At 50.1% G+C, this 12,276-nt stretch overlaps 1 long non-coding RNA gene across 8 annotated transcripts in view; it reads left to right on the forward strand.

Moving 5' to 3' along the window:
- LOC100920507 overlaps positions 1–12,276 on the forward strand; it is a 61,577-nt gene that overhangs the window by 22,811 nt on the left and 26,490 nt on the right. For 5 of the 8 annotated variants that reach the window (XR_004230524.1, XR_004230521.1, XR_004230518.1 and 2 more), the window contains exons 5-6: positions 8,300–9,308; positions 9,923–11,769. This is a non-coding gene — a long non-coding RNA (uncharacterized LOC100920507). Of the gene's footprint in view, positions 1–8,293; positions 9,309–9,922; positions 11,770–12,276 lie in introns of all 8 variants that reach the window. The other 3 variants (XR_004230523.1, XR_004230522.1, XR_004230525.1) reach the window with 3 other exon arrangements.

The following is a 12,276-nucleotide window of genomic DNA, read 5'->3' on the forward strand; positions in this document are numbered from 1 at the left end:
CCAGATATCTTTCCTGTAGCTACTTGGTGAAGAAGACGAATTACCCCAAGAAAATTGCAGAGGACGCAGCTGCAGATTAGGGGTTGGAGAGAGGCCTTTGCTATTAAAACAAAAGACGTCTCAGCTACAGCTCCAGGGAGGAGAGAGGCCTTTGCCATCAGAAGAAAGCAGAGGTCTTAGCTGCAGTTCCAAGATGGAGAGAGGCCTTTGCCATCACACTAAGGAGAGGTCCAAGCAGCAACTCCCATTTGAAGAAGAACACTTCCTATCACCAATAACTCGACATCCCAGCTCCATGTCCAGTGTGACAAAAAGAACTTGCCACCACAAGAACCCAGAATTCCCTGCTCCTGCTCCAGGGTGAAGAACAACAGTTGCCATCACCAGTTGCCAGAAGTCCCTGCTGCTGCTCCAGGGTGAAGAGGAACACTTGTGATGACAAGTAACCAGAAGTCCCTACTGACGCTCCAGGGTGAAGAGGAATACTTGCCATCACACGTTACAAGAAGTCCCTGCTGTAGTTCCAGGGTGAAGAGGAACATCTGTGACCACAAGTACCCAGAAGTCCCTGCTGCTGCTCCAGGGTGAAGAGTAACACTTGCTATCACAACTTACCAGAAGTCCCTGCTGCTGCTCCAGGGTGAAGAACAACAGTTGCCATTACACGTTGCCTGATGTCCCTGCTGCAGCTCCAGGGTGAAGGGCAACACTTGCCATCACAAGTTACCAGAAGTCCCTGCTGCAGCTCCAGGGTGAAGAGGAACACTTGTCATCAAAAGTATCCAGAAGTCCCTGCTGCTGCTCCAGGGTGAAGAGGAACACTTGTGACCACAAGTACCCAGAAGTCCCTGCTGCAGCTCCAGGGTGAAGAATAACAGTTTCCATTACAAGTTGACTAAAGTCCCTGCTGCTGCTCCAAGGTGAAGAGGACCACGTGCCATGAAATGTTGCCAGAAATCTTTCCTGAAGTTACTGGGTGAAGAAGACCAATTTCCCTAAGAAAAATGCAGAAGAAATAGCTGCAGGTTAGGGGTGGAGAGAGACCTTTGATATCACAACAAATCAGAGGTCTCAGTTGCAGCTCTGGGTTGGACAGAGGTCTTTGCTATCACAACCTAGCATAGGTCTCATTTGCTGCTCTAGGAAAGAATGAGGCCTTTGCCATCACAACTACTGAGACGTCCCAACTGCAGCTTAGGGGTGGAGAGAGGCCTTTGCCATCACAACCAAGCAGAGGTCCAAGCTGCAGCTCCCGTTTGAAGAAGAACACTTACTATCACCAATAAATGGACATCATAGCTGCGGGTCCAGTGTAAAGAAAAGTACTTGCCTCCAAAAGTAACCAGAAGTCCCTCCTGCTGCTCTAGGGTGAAGAACAACAGTTGCCATCACCAGTTGCCAGAAGTCCCTGCTGCTGCTCCAGGGTGAAGAGGAACACTTGTGATGACAAGTAACCAGAAGTCCCTACTGACGCTCCAGGGTGAAGAGGAATACTTGCCATCACATGTTACCAGATGTCCCTGCTGCAGCTCCAGGGTGAAGTGCAACACTTGCCATCACAAGTTACCAGAAGTCCCTGCTGTAGCTCCAGGGTGAAGAGGAACAGTTGCCGTCACAAGTTACCAGAAGTCCCTGCTGCAGCTCCAGGGTGAAGAGCAACACTTGCCATCACAAGTTCCCAGAAGTCCCTGCTGCAGCTCCAGGGTGAAGAGCAACACTTGCCATCACAAGTTACCAGAAGTCCCTGCTGTAGCTCCAGGGTGAAGAGGAACACTTGCGCTCACAAGTTACCAGAAGTCCCTGCTGCTGCTGTAGGGTGAAGAATAACAGTTGCCATCACAAGTTGCCAGAAGTCCCTGCTGCTGCTGTAGGGTGAAGAATAACAGTTGCCATTACAAGTTGACTATAGTCCTTGCTGCTGCTCCAAGGTGAAGAGGACCAGGTGCTATGAAATGTTACCAGAAATCTTTACTGAAGCTAGTGGGTGAAGAAGACCAATTTCCCTAAGAAAAATGCAGAAGACACAGCTGCAGCTTAGGGGTGGAGAGAGGCCTTTGATATCACAACAAATCAGAGGTCTCAGTTGCAGCGCTGGGTTGGACAGAGGTCTCTGCTATCACACCCTAGCAGAGGTCTCATATACCGCTCCTGGACAGAACGAGGCCTTTGCCATCACAACTACGCAGACGTCCCAAATGGAACTTAGGGTTGGAAAGAGGCCTTTGCCATCAAAACCAAGCAGAAGTACAAGCTGTACCTCCCGTTTGAAGAAGAACACTTCCTATCACCAATAACTGAACATCACAGCTGCAGGTCCAATGTGAAGAAAAGAACTTGCCTCCACAAGTAACCAGAAGTCCCTCCTCCTGCTCTAGGGTGAAGAACACCAGTTGCCATCACAATTTGCCACAAGTCCCTGCGGCTGCTCCAGGGTGAAGAACACTTGTGGTGACAAGTAACCAGAAGTTCCTGCTGAGGCTCCAGGGTGAAGAGGAACACTTGTGACCACAAGTACCCAGAAGTCCCTGCTGCTGCTCCAGGGTGAAGAACAACAGTTGCCATTACAAGTTACCAGAAGTCCCTGCTGTAGCTCCAGGGTGAAGAGGAACACTTGTGACCACAAGTACCAGAAGTCCCTGCTGCTGCTCCAGGGTGAAGAATAACAGTTTCCATTACAAGTTGACTAAAGTCCCTGCTGCTGCTACAAGGTGAAGAGGACCACGTGCCATGAAATGTTGCCAGAAATCTTTCTTGAAGCTAGTAGGTGAAGAAGACCAATTTTGCTAAGAAAAATGCAGAAGACACAGCTGCAGCTTAGGGGTGGAGAGAGGCCTTTGATATCACAACAAATCAGAGGTCTCTGTTGCAGCGCTGGGTTGGACAGAGGTCTTTGCTATCACACCCTAGCAGAGGTCTCATATACCGCTCCAAGATAGAACGAGGCCTTTGCCATCACAACTACGCAGACGTCCCAACTGCAGCTTAGGGGTGGAGAGAGGCCTCCATCACAACCAAGCAGAAGTACAAGCTGCACCTCCCGCTTGAAGAAGAACACTTCCTATCACCAATAACTGAACATCACAGCTGCAGGTCCAGTGTGAAGAAAAGAACTTGCTAAGCAACCAGAAGTCCCTCCTCCTGTCTAGGGCGAAGAACACCAGTTCATCACAATTTGCCAGAAGTCCCGCGGCTGCTCCAGGGTGAAGAACACTTGTATGACAAGTAACCAGAAGTTCCGCTGAGGCTCCAGGGTGAAGAGGAACACTTGTGACCACAAGTACCCAGAAGTCCCGCTGCTGCTCCAGGGTGAAGAAACAACAGTTGCCATTACAAGTTACCAGAAAGTCCCTGCTGAGCTCCAGGGTGAAGAGGAACACGTGCATGATCACGAAGCTACCTAGAAGCCCCTACTGACTGCTCCAGTGGTGAAGAGGAACACTTGTACACAGACCAGAGTCCCTGTGCACTGCAGGGTGAAGAACAACAGTTGCCATTACACGTCATGCCTGATGTACCTGCTGCTGTCTCCAAGTGAACAAACAGCTTGCCATCACAAGTACAGCAAGTCCCTGCTGAGCTCCAGGGTGAAGAGGAACACTTTGATCACAAGTTAGCAGATGTCCCGCTGCATGCCACGCGTGAAGAACAACAGCTTTCCATACAAGTGCCTAAAGTCCCACTGCTGCTCCAGGTGAAGAGGATCAAGGCTATGAAATGTTACACAGAAATCTCTCCTGAAGCTAGTGGGTGAAGAAGACCAATTTCGCTAAGACAAATGCAGAAGCACAGCTGCAGCTTCAGGGTGGAAGAAGGCCTTGATATCACAAGAAACAGAGGTCCCGTTGCAGCTCTAGGGTGACAGAGGTCCTTTGCCATCACACCCAGCAGAGGTCCTTCATCCGCTCCAAGATAGAACAGCCTTTGCCATCACAACTACGAGAGTCCACTGCAGCTTAGGGTGGAGAGAGAACCTTGCCATCACAACAGCAGAAGTCCAAGCTGCAGCTCCGTTTGAAGAAGAACACTTACTATCACCAATAACCAGACATCACAGCTGCGTCCAGTGGTGAAGAAAAACACTTGCCTCAAAAGTACAGTGAAGTCCCTCCTGCTGCTTAGGGTGAAGAACAACATTGCCATCACAAGTTGCCAGAAGTCCCTGCTGCTGCTCCAGGGTGAAGAGGAACACTTGTGATCAGTAACCAAGTCCCTGCTGCGCTCCAGGGTGAAGAGAAATTACTTGCCGTCGTTACCAGAAGTCCCTGCTGCAGCTACAGGGTGAAGAGCAACACGTGCCTGTGACCCAAGTCCAGAAAGTCCCTGCTGCTCTCTGAGGGTGGAAGAATGAAAGCCATCAGCAAGTAACTCAGAAGTCCCTGCTAGCTGTGAGGGTGAAGAAACAGGTCTCTCCATTACAAGTTGACTAATGTCCTTGCTGCTGCCGCAAGTGAAGAGGACCACGTACCATGAACAGTACTTCAGAAACTTTCACTGAAGCTTAGTGGGTGAAGAAGACCAATTTCCTAAGAACAATGCAGAAGCACAGCTGCAGCTTAGGGGTGGAGAGAGGCCTTTGATATCACAACAAATCAGAGGTCCAGTTGACAGCTCTGGGTAGACAGAGTCCTTTGCTATCACATCCCCTAGCAGAAGTCCCATAACGCTCCAGGATAGAACGAGAGCCTTTGCTGCATCACAACCACTGAACGTCCTAAATGCAGCTTAGGGGTGAGAGAGGCACTTGCCATCACAAGTCCAAGCCAGAGGCTCCAGCGTGCAGAGCACCTGTTGCAAGTAAGAACCCTCCTACTCCAGGTGAAGTGGACATCACAGCTGCAGGTCCAGATCCCGCTGAAGAAAAGCACTTGCCACCAAAGTAACCAGAAGTCCCTCCTGCTGCTCAGGGTGAAGAACACCAGTTGCCATCACAATTTCCAAAGTCCCTGCGGCTGCTCCAGGGGTGAAGAACACATTGTGGCAACAAGTAACAGAAGTCCTGCTGCAGCTCCAGGGTGAAGAGGAACACTCATAGATCCAAGTACCCAGAAAGTCCTGCTCTGCCCAGGGTGAAGAACAACAGTTGCCATTGCAAGTATACTCAGAAGTCCACTGCAGCTCCAGGGGTGAAGAGGCTGAACACACCAAATGATCACAAGTTACCTGAGGAAGACTCCCCTACTAGCTCGCTCCAGGGTGAAGAGGAAACACCTTTGACCACAAGTACCAGAAGTCCCTCTGCATGCTAGGGTGAAGAACAACAGTTGCCATTACACGTGCCCGATGTACCCTGCGCTGTTCCAAGGTGAAGAGAACACTTGCCATCACAAGTTACCAGAAGTCCTGCTGAGGATCCAGGGTGAAGAGGAACACTTGATCACAAGTTACCAGATGTCCCTCTGCTGCTCCAGGGTGAAGAACAACAGTTTCCATTACAAGTTGCCTAAAGTCCTGCTGCTGCTCCAGGTGAAGAGGACCAAGTGCTGTGAAATGTTACCAGAAATCTTTCCTGAAGCTCAGGGGTGAAGAAGACCACTTGCTAAGACAAATCAGAAGACACAGCTGCAGCTTCAGGGTGAGAGAAGGCCTTTGACATCTAACATAATCAGAGGTCCCGTTGCACTAGGTGACAGAGGTCTTTGCTCACAATTCCTAGCAGAGTCCCTCTATACGCTCCAGGATAGAAGAGGCCTTGCCATCACAATACCAGAGACGTCACAACTGCAGCTTAGGCGGGAAGAGGCCTTTGCCATCACAACGCAAGCAGAGGTCCAAGCTGCAGCTCCTGTTGAAGAAGAACACTTATATCACCAATAACTGGCTACCAGACCTGACTGGGTCCATGTGAAGAAAAGCACTTGCCTCAAAAAGCTACGAGAAGTCCTCCTGCTGCTCTAGGGTGAAGAAACAGCTTGCCATCACAAGTGCCAGAAGTCCCTGCTGCTCCAGGGTGAAGAGGAACACTTGCTGATGTCAAGTAACCAGAAGTCTCTCTCGACGCTCCAGGGTGAAGAGGAAACTTGCCATCACAAGTACCAGAAGTCCCGCTGCAGCTCCAGGGGTGAAGAGGCAACTTGCCATCACAAGTCCAACAGAGTTCCCTGCAGGCTCCAGGGTTGAAGAGGAACACTTCGATCACCAATTACAGAAGTCCCTATGCTGCGTCCAGGGTGAAGAAAACAGCTTGCCATCACAATTTGCAGAAGTCCACTGGCTGCTCCAGGGTGAAGAACACTTGTGGCGAAAGTAAACGCAGAAGTTCCGCTGACGCTCCAGGGTGAAGAGGAACACTTGGACTCAAGTAACCAGAAGCCCTGCTGAGCTCCAGGGTGAAGAGGAACACATTGGACCAGAAGTACAGAAGTCCCTCTGGCTGCTCCAGGGTGAAGAACAAGATTTGCCATACAAGTTGCCTGATGTACCTGCTGCTGCTCTAAGGGGAAGAGGAACACTTGGCGTCACAAGTTACCAGAAGTCCCTGCTGCTGCTCCAGGGTGAAGAACAACAGTTGCCATTACAAGTTACCAGAAGTCCCTGCTGCTCCTCTAGGGTGAAGAATAACAGTTTCCATTACAAGTTGACTAAAGTCCCTGCTGCAACTCCAGGGTGAAGAGCAACACTTGCCATCAAAGTCACTCTAGGTAAGCCCCTGACTGCAGCTCTCAGGGTGAAGAAGCAACACTTGCACTAAGTTACCAGAATCCCTGTGCTAGCTCCAGGGTGAAGAGGAACACTTGTGATCACAAGTTACCAGAAGCCCTGCTGCTGCTCCAGGGTGAAGAGGAACACTTAGACCACAAGTACTCAGAAGTCCCTGCTGCTCTCCAGGGTGAAGAAAACAGTTCCATTACAGTTGCCTAGATGTACCCTGCTGCTTCCAAGGTGAAGACAACACTTGCCATCACAAGTTACCAGAAGTCCCTGCTGTAGATCCAGGGTGAAGAGAGAACACTTGTAGTCACTAAGTTACCAGATGTCCCTCTGTTGCTCCAGGGTGAAGAACAACAGTTTCCATTACAAGTTGCCTGAAGTCCCTGCTGCCTCCAAGGTGAAGAGGACCAAGTTATGACAATGTTACCAGAAATCTTCCTGAACCAGGGTGAAGAAACCAGCTTTCTTGCTAAAGAATAAATGCTAGAAGACACAGCTGCAGCTTAGGTGAGAGAGGAACCTTAATATCTAACAATACAGAGGTCTCCGCTGAGCTCAGGGTGAAGAGGTCATTTGCTATCACAGCCCAGCGAGTCTCATATACGCCCAAGATAGAACGAGGACCTTTGCCATCACAACTACGGAGAGTCCCAACTGCAGCTTCAGGGGTGAAGAGGCCTTTGCCATCACACCACAGAGTCCAAGCTGCAGCTCCGTTGAAGAAGAACACTTCTATCACCAATAACTGGAGCTCACAGCTGAGTCCAGGGTGAAGAGAAAGCACTTGCCACCAAAAGTAACAGAAGTCCCTCCTGCTGCTCTAGGGTGAAGAACAACAGTTGCCATCACAAGTTGCCAAAGTCCCTGCTGCTCCAGGTGAAGAGGAACACTTGCTATGCAAGTAACCAGGAAGTCCCTGCTGACGCCTCAGGGTGAAGAGGACCATTGCTCATCACAAATTGCAGAAGTCCCTGCTGCAGCTCCAGGGTGAAGAGCAACACTTGCCATCACAAGCTACCAATCCCTGCTGAGCTCCAGGGTGAAGAGGAACACTTGCATCACAAGTTACAGAAGTCCCTCTGCTCTCTAGGGTGAAGAACAACATTGCCATTACAATTTCCAGAAGTCCCTGCTGCTCCAGGTGAAGAACACTTGTGGCGACAAGTAAACAGAAGTTCCTGCTGAGCTCCAGGGTGAAGAGGAACACTTGACCACAAGTTACCCAGAAGCCCCTGCTGAGCTCCAGGGTGAAGAGGAACACTTTGCACCAAAGACCCAGAAGTCCCCTGCTGCTCCAGGGTGAAGAACAAATTTGCCATACAAGCTGCCTGATAGTAACCTGCTGCTAGCTCTAGCAGGGAAGAGGAACACTTGGTGTCACAAGTACCAGAAGTCCCTGCTGCTGCTCCAGGGTGAAGAACAACAGTTGCCATTACAAGTTACCAGAAGTCCCTGCTGCTCCTCTAGGGTGAAGAATAACAGTTTCCATTACAAGTTGACTAAAGTCCCTGCTGCAACTCCAGGGTGAAGAGCAACACTTGCCATCAAAAGTTACCAGAAGCTCCTGCTGCAGCTCCCGGGTGAAGAGCAACACTTGCCATCATACAGAAGTCTAGCCTCAGGAAGACCCACATAAGCCTGTGAGCTCCAGGGTGAAGAGGAACACTTGTGATCACAAGTTACCAGAAGCCCCTGCTGCTGCTCCAGGGTGAAGAGGAACACTTGTGACCACAAGTACCCAGAAGTCCCTGCTGCTACTCCAGGGTGAAGAACAACAGTTGCCATTACACGTTGCCTGATGTACCTGCTGCTGTTCCAAGGTGAAGACGAACACTTGCCATCACAAGTTACCAGAAGTCCCTGCTGTAGATCCAGGGTGAAGAGGAACACTTGTGATCACAAGTTACCAGATGTCCCTGCTGCTGCTCCAGGGTGAAGAACAACAGTTTCCATTACAAGTTGCCTAAAGTCCCTGCTGCTGCTCCAAGGTGAAGAGGACCAAGTGCTATGAAATGTTACCAGAAATCTTTCCTGAAGCTAGTGGGTGAAGAAGACCAATTTCGCTAAGAAAAATGCAGAAGACACAGCTGCAGCTTAGGGGTGGAGAGAGGCCTTTGATATCATAACAAATCAGAGGTCTCAGTTGCAGCTCTGGGTTGGACAGAGGTCTTTGCTATCACACCCTAGCAGAGGTCTCATATACCGCTCCAGGATAGAACGAGGCCTTTGCCATCACAACTACGCAGACGTCACAACTGCAGCTTAGGGGTGGAGAGAGGCCTTTGCCATCACAACCAAGCAGAGGTCCAAGCTGCAGCTCCCGTTTGAAGAAGAACACTTACTATCACCAATAACTGGACATCACAGCTGCGGGTCCAGTGTGAAGAAAAGCACTTGCCTCCAAAAGTAACCAGAAGTCCCTCCTGCTGCTCTAGGGTGAAGAACAACAGTTGCCATCACAAGTTGCCAGAAGTCCCTGCTGCTGCTCCAGGGTGAAGAGGAACACTTGTGATGTCAAGTAACCAGAAGTCCCTGCTGACGCTCCAGGGTGAAGAGGAATACTTGCCATCACAAGTTACCAGAAGTCCCTGCTGCAGCTCCAGGGTGAAGAGCAACACTTGCCATCACAAGTTACCAGAAGTCCCTGCTGTAGCTCCAGGGTGAAGAGGAACACTTGCGATCACAAGTTACCAGAAGTCCCTGCTGCTGCTCTAGGGTGAAGAATAACAGTTGCCATCACAATTTGCCAGAAGTCCCTGCGGCTGCTCCAGGGTGAAGAACACTTGTGGCGACAAGTAAACAGAAGTTCCTGCTGACGCTCCAGGGTGAAGAGGAACACTTGTGACCACAAGTACCCAGAAGCCCCTGCTGTAGCTCCAGGGTGAAGAGGAACACTTGTGACCACAAGTACCCAGAAGTCCCTGCTGCTGCTCCAGGGTGAAGAACAAGATTTGCCATTACAAGTTGCCTGATGTACCTGCTGCTGCTCTAAGGGGAAGAGGAACACTTGGCGTCACAAGTTACCAGAAGTCCCTGCTGCTGCTCCAGGGTGAAGAACAACAGTTGCCATTACAAGTTACCAGAAGTCCCTGCTGTAGCTCCAGGGTGAAGAGGAACACTTGTGATCACAAGTTACCAGAAGCCCCTGCTGCTGCTCCAGGGTGAAGAGGAACACTTGTGACCACAAGTACCCAGAAGTCCCTGCTGCTGCTCCAGGGTGAAGAAACAACAGCTTGCCATTCAAGTTGCCTTGATGTACCTGCGCTGCTCCAAGGTGAAGAGGAACACTTGCCATCAAAAGTTACCAGAAGTCCCTGCTGTAGCTCCAGGGTGAAGAGGAACACTTGTGATCACAAGTTACCAGAAGTCCCTGCTGCTGCTCTAGGGTGAAGAACAACAGTTGCCATTACAAGTTGCCTGAAGTCCCTGCTGCAGCTCCAGGGTGAAGAGGAACACTTGCCATCACAAGTTACCAGAAGTCCCTGCTGTAGTTCCAGGTTGAAGAGGAACATCTGTGACCATAAGTAACCTGAAGTCCCTGGTGCTGCTCCAGGGTGAAGAACAACAGTTGCCATTACAAGTTGCCTGAAGTCCCTGCTGCTGCTCCAAGGTGAAGAGGAACACTTGCCATCACAAGTTACCAGAAGTCCCTGCTGCAGCTCCAGGGTGAAGAGCAACACTTGCCATCACAAGTTACCAGAAGTCCCTGCTGCAGCTCCAGGGTGAAGAGCAACACTTGCCATCACAAGTTACCAGAAGTCCCTGCTGCAGCTCCAGGGTGAAGAGCAACACTTGCCATCACAAGTTACCAGAAGTCCCTGCTGCAGCTCCAGCGTGAAGAGCAACACTTGCCATCACAAGTTACCAGAAGTCCCTGATGCTGCTCTAGGGTGTAGAATAACAGTTTCCATTACAAGTTGACTAAAGTCCCTACTGCTGTTCCAAGGTGAAGAGACCACGTGCCATGAAATGTTACCAGAAATCTTTCCTGAAGCTACTGGGTGAAGAAGACCAATTTCCCTAAGAAAAATGCAGAAGACACAGCTGCAGCTTAGGGGTGGAGAGAGGCCTTTGATATCACAACAAATCAGACGTCTCAGTTGCAGCTCTGGGTTGGACAGAGGTCTTTGCTATCACAACCTAGCATAGGTCTCATTTACCGCTCCAGGATAGAACGAGGCCTTTGCCAACCACAACTACGCAGGCGTCACAACTGCAGCTTAGTGGTGGAGAGCGGCCTTTGCTATTACAACCAAGCAGAGGTCCAAGCTGCAGCTCCCGCTTGAAGAAGAACACTTCCTATCACCAATAAGTGGACTTCACAGCTGCAGCTCCAGTGTGAAGAAAAGGACTTTCCTCCAAAAGTAACCAGAAGTCCCTCCTGCTGCTCTAGGGTGAAGTACAACAGTTGCCATCACAAGGTGCCAGAAGTCCCTGTTGCTGCTCCAGGGTGAAGAGCAACACTTGCCATTACAAGTTACCAGAAGTCCCTGTTGCAGCTCCAGGGTGAAGAGCAACACTTGCCATCACAATTTGCCAGAAGTCCCTGCTGCAGCTCCATGGTGAATACGAACATTTGCCATCAAAAGTTACCAGAAATCTTTCCTGTAGCTACTGGGTGAAGATGACCAATTACCCCAAGAAAAATGCAGAGGACGCAGCTTCAGATTAGGGGTGGAGACAGGCCTTTTCTATCAAAACAAAGCAGAGGTCTCAGCTACAGCTCCGGGGTGGAGAGAGGCCTTTGCCATCAGAAGAAAGCAGAGGTCTCAGCTGTAGTTCTAGGATGTAGAGACACCTTTGCCATCACAACCAAGAAGCTGTCTCAGCTGCAGCTCCCAGATGGAGAGAGGCCTTTGCCATCACAACTAAGCAGAAGTCCAAGCTGCAGCTCCTGTTTGAAGAAGAACACTTCCTATCAGCAATAATTAGACGTCCCAGCTGCATGTCCAGTGTGACAAAAAAACTTGTCACCACAAATAACCAGAATTTCCTGCTGCAGCTCCAGGGTGAAGACGAACACTTGTCATCACAAGTAACCAGAAGTCCCTGCTGTAGCTCTAGGGTGAAGAGGAACACTTGTGATCCTAAGTTACCAGAAGTCCCTGCTGTAGCTCCAGGGTGAAGAGGAACACTTGTGATCAAAAGTTACCAGAAGTCCCTGCTGCTGCTCCAGGGTGAAGAACAACAGTTTCCATTACAAGTTGCCTAAAGTCCCTGCTGCTGCTCCAAGGTGAAGAGGACCAAGTGCTATGAAATGTTACCAGAAATCTTTCCTGAAGCTTGTGGGTGAAGAAGACCAATTTCGCTAAGAAAAATGCAGAAGACACAGCTGCAACTTAGGGGAGGAGAGAGGCCTTTGATATCGCAACAAATCAGAGGTCTCAGTTGTAGCTCTGGGTTGGACAGAGGTCTTTGCTATCACACCCTAGCAGAGGTCTCATGTACCGCTACAAGATAGAGTGAGGCCTTTGCCATCACAACTACGCAGACGTCCCAACTGCACCTTAGGGGTGGAAAGAGGCCTTTGCCATCACAACCAAGCAGAAGTACAAGCTGCACCTCCCGCTTGAAGATGAACACTTCCTATCACCAATAACTGAACATTACATCTGCAGGTCCAGTGTG

Source organism: Sarcophilus harrisii, chromosome X (genome assembly GCF_902635505.1).
Source record: "Sarcophilus harrisii chromosome X, mSarHar1.11, whole genome shotgun sequence".
NCBI lineage: Eukaryota > Metazoa > Chordata > Mammalia > Dasyuromorphia > Dasyuridae > Sarcophilus > Sarcophilus harrisii.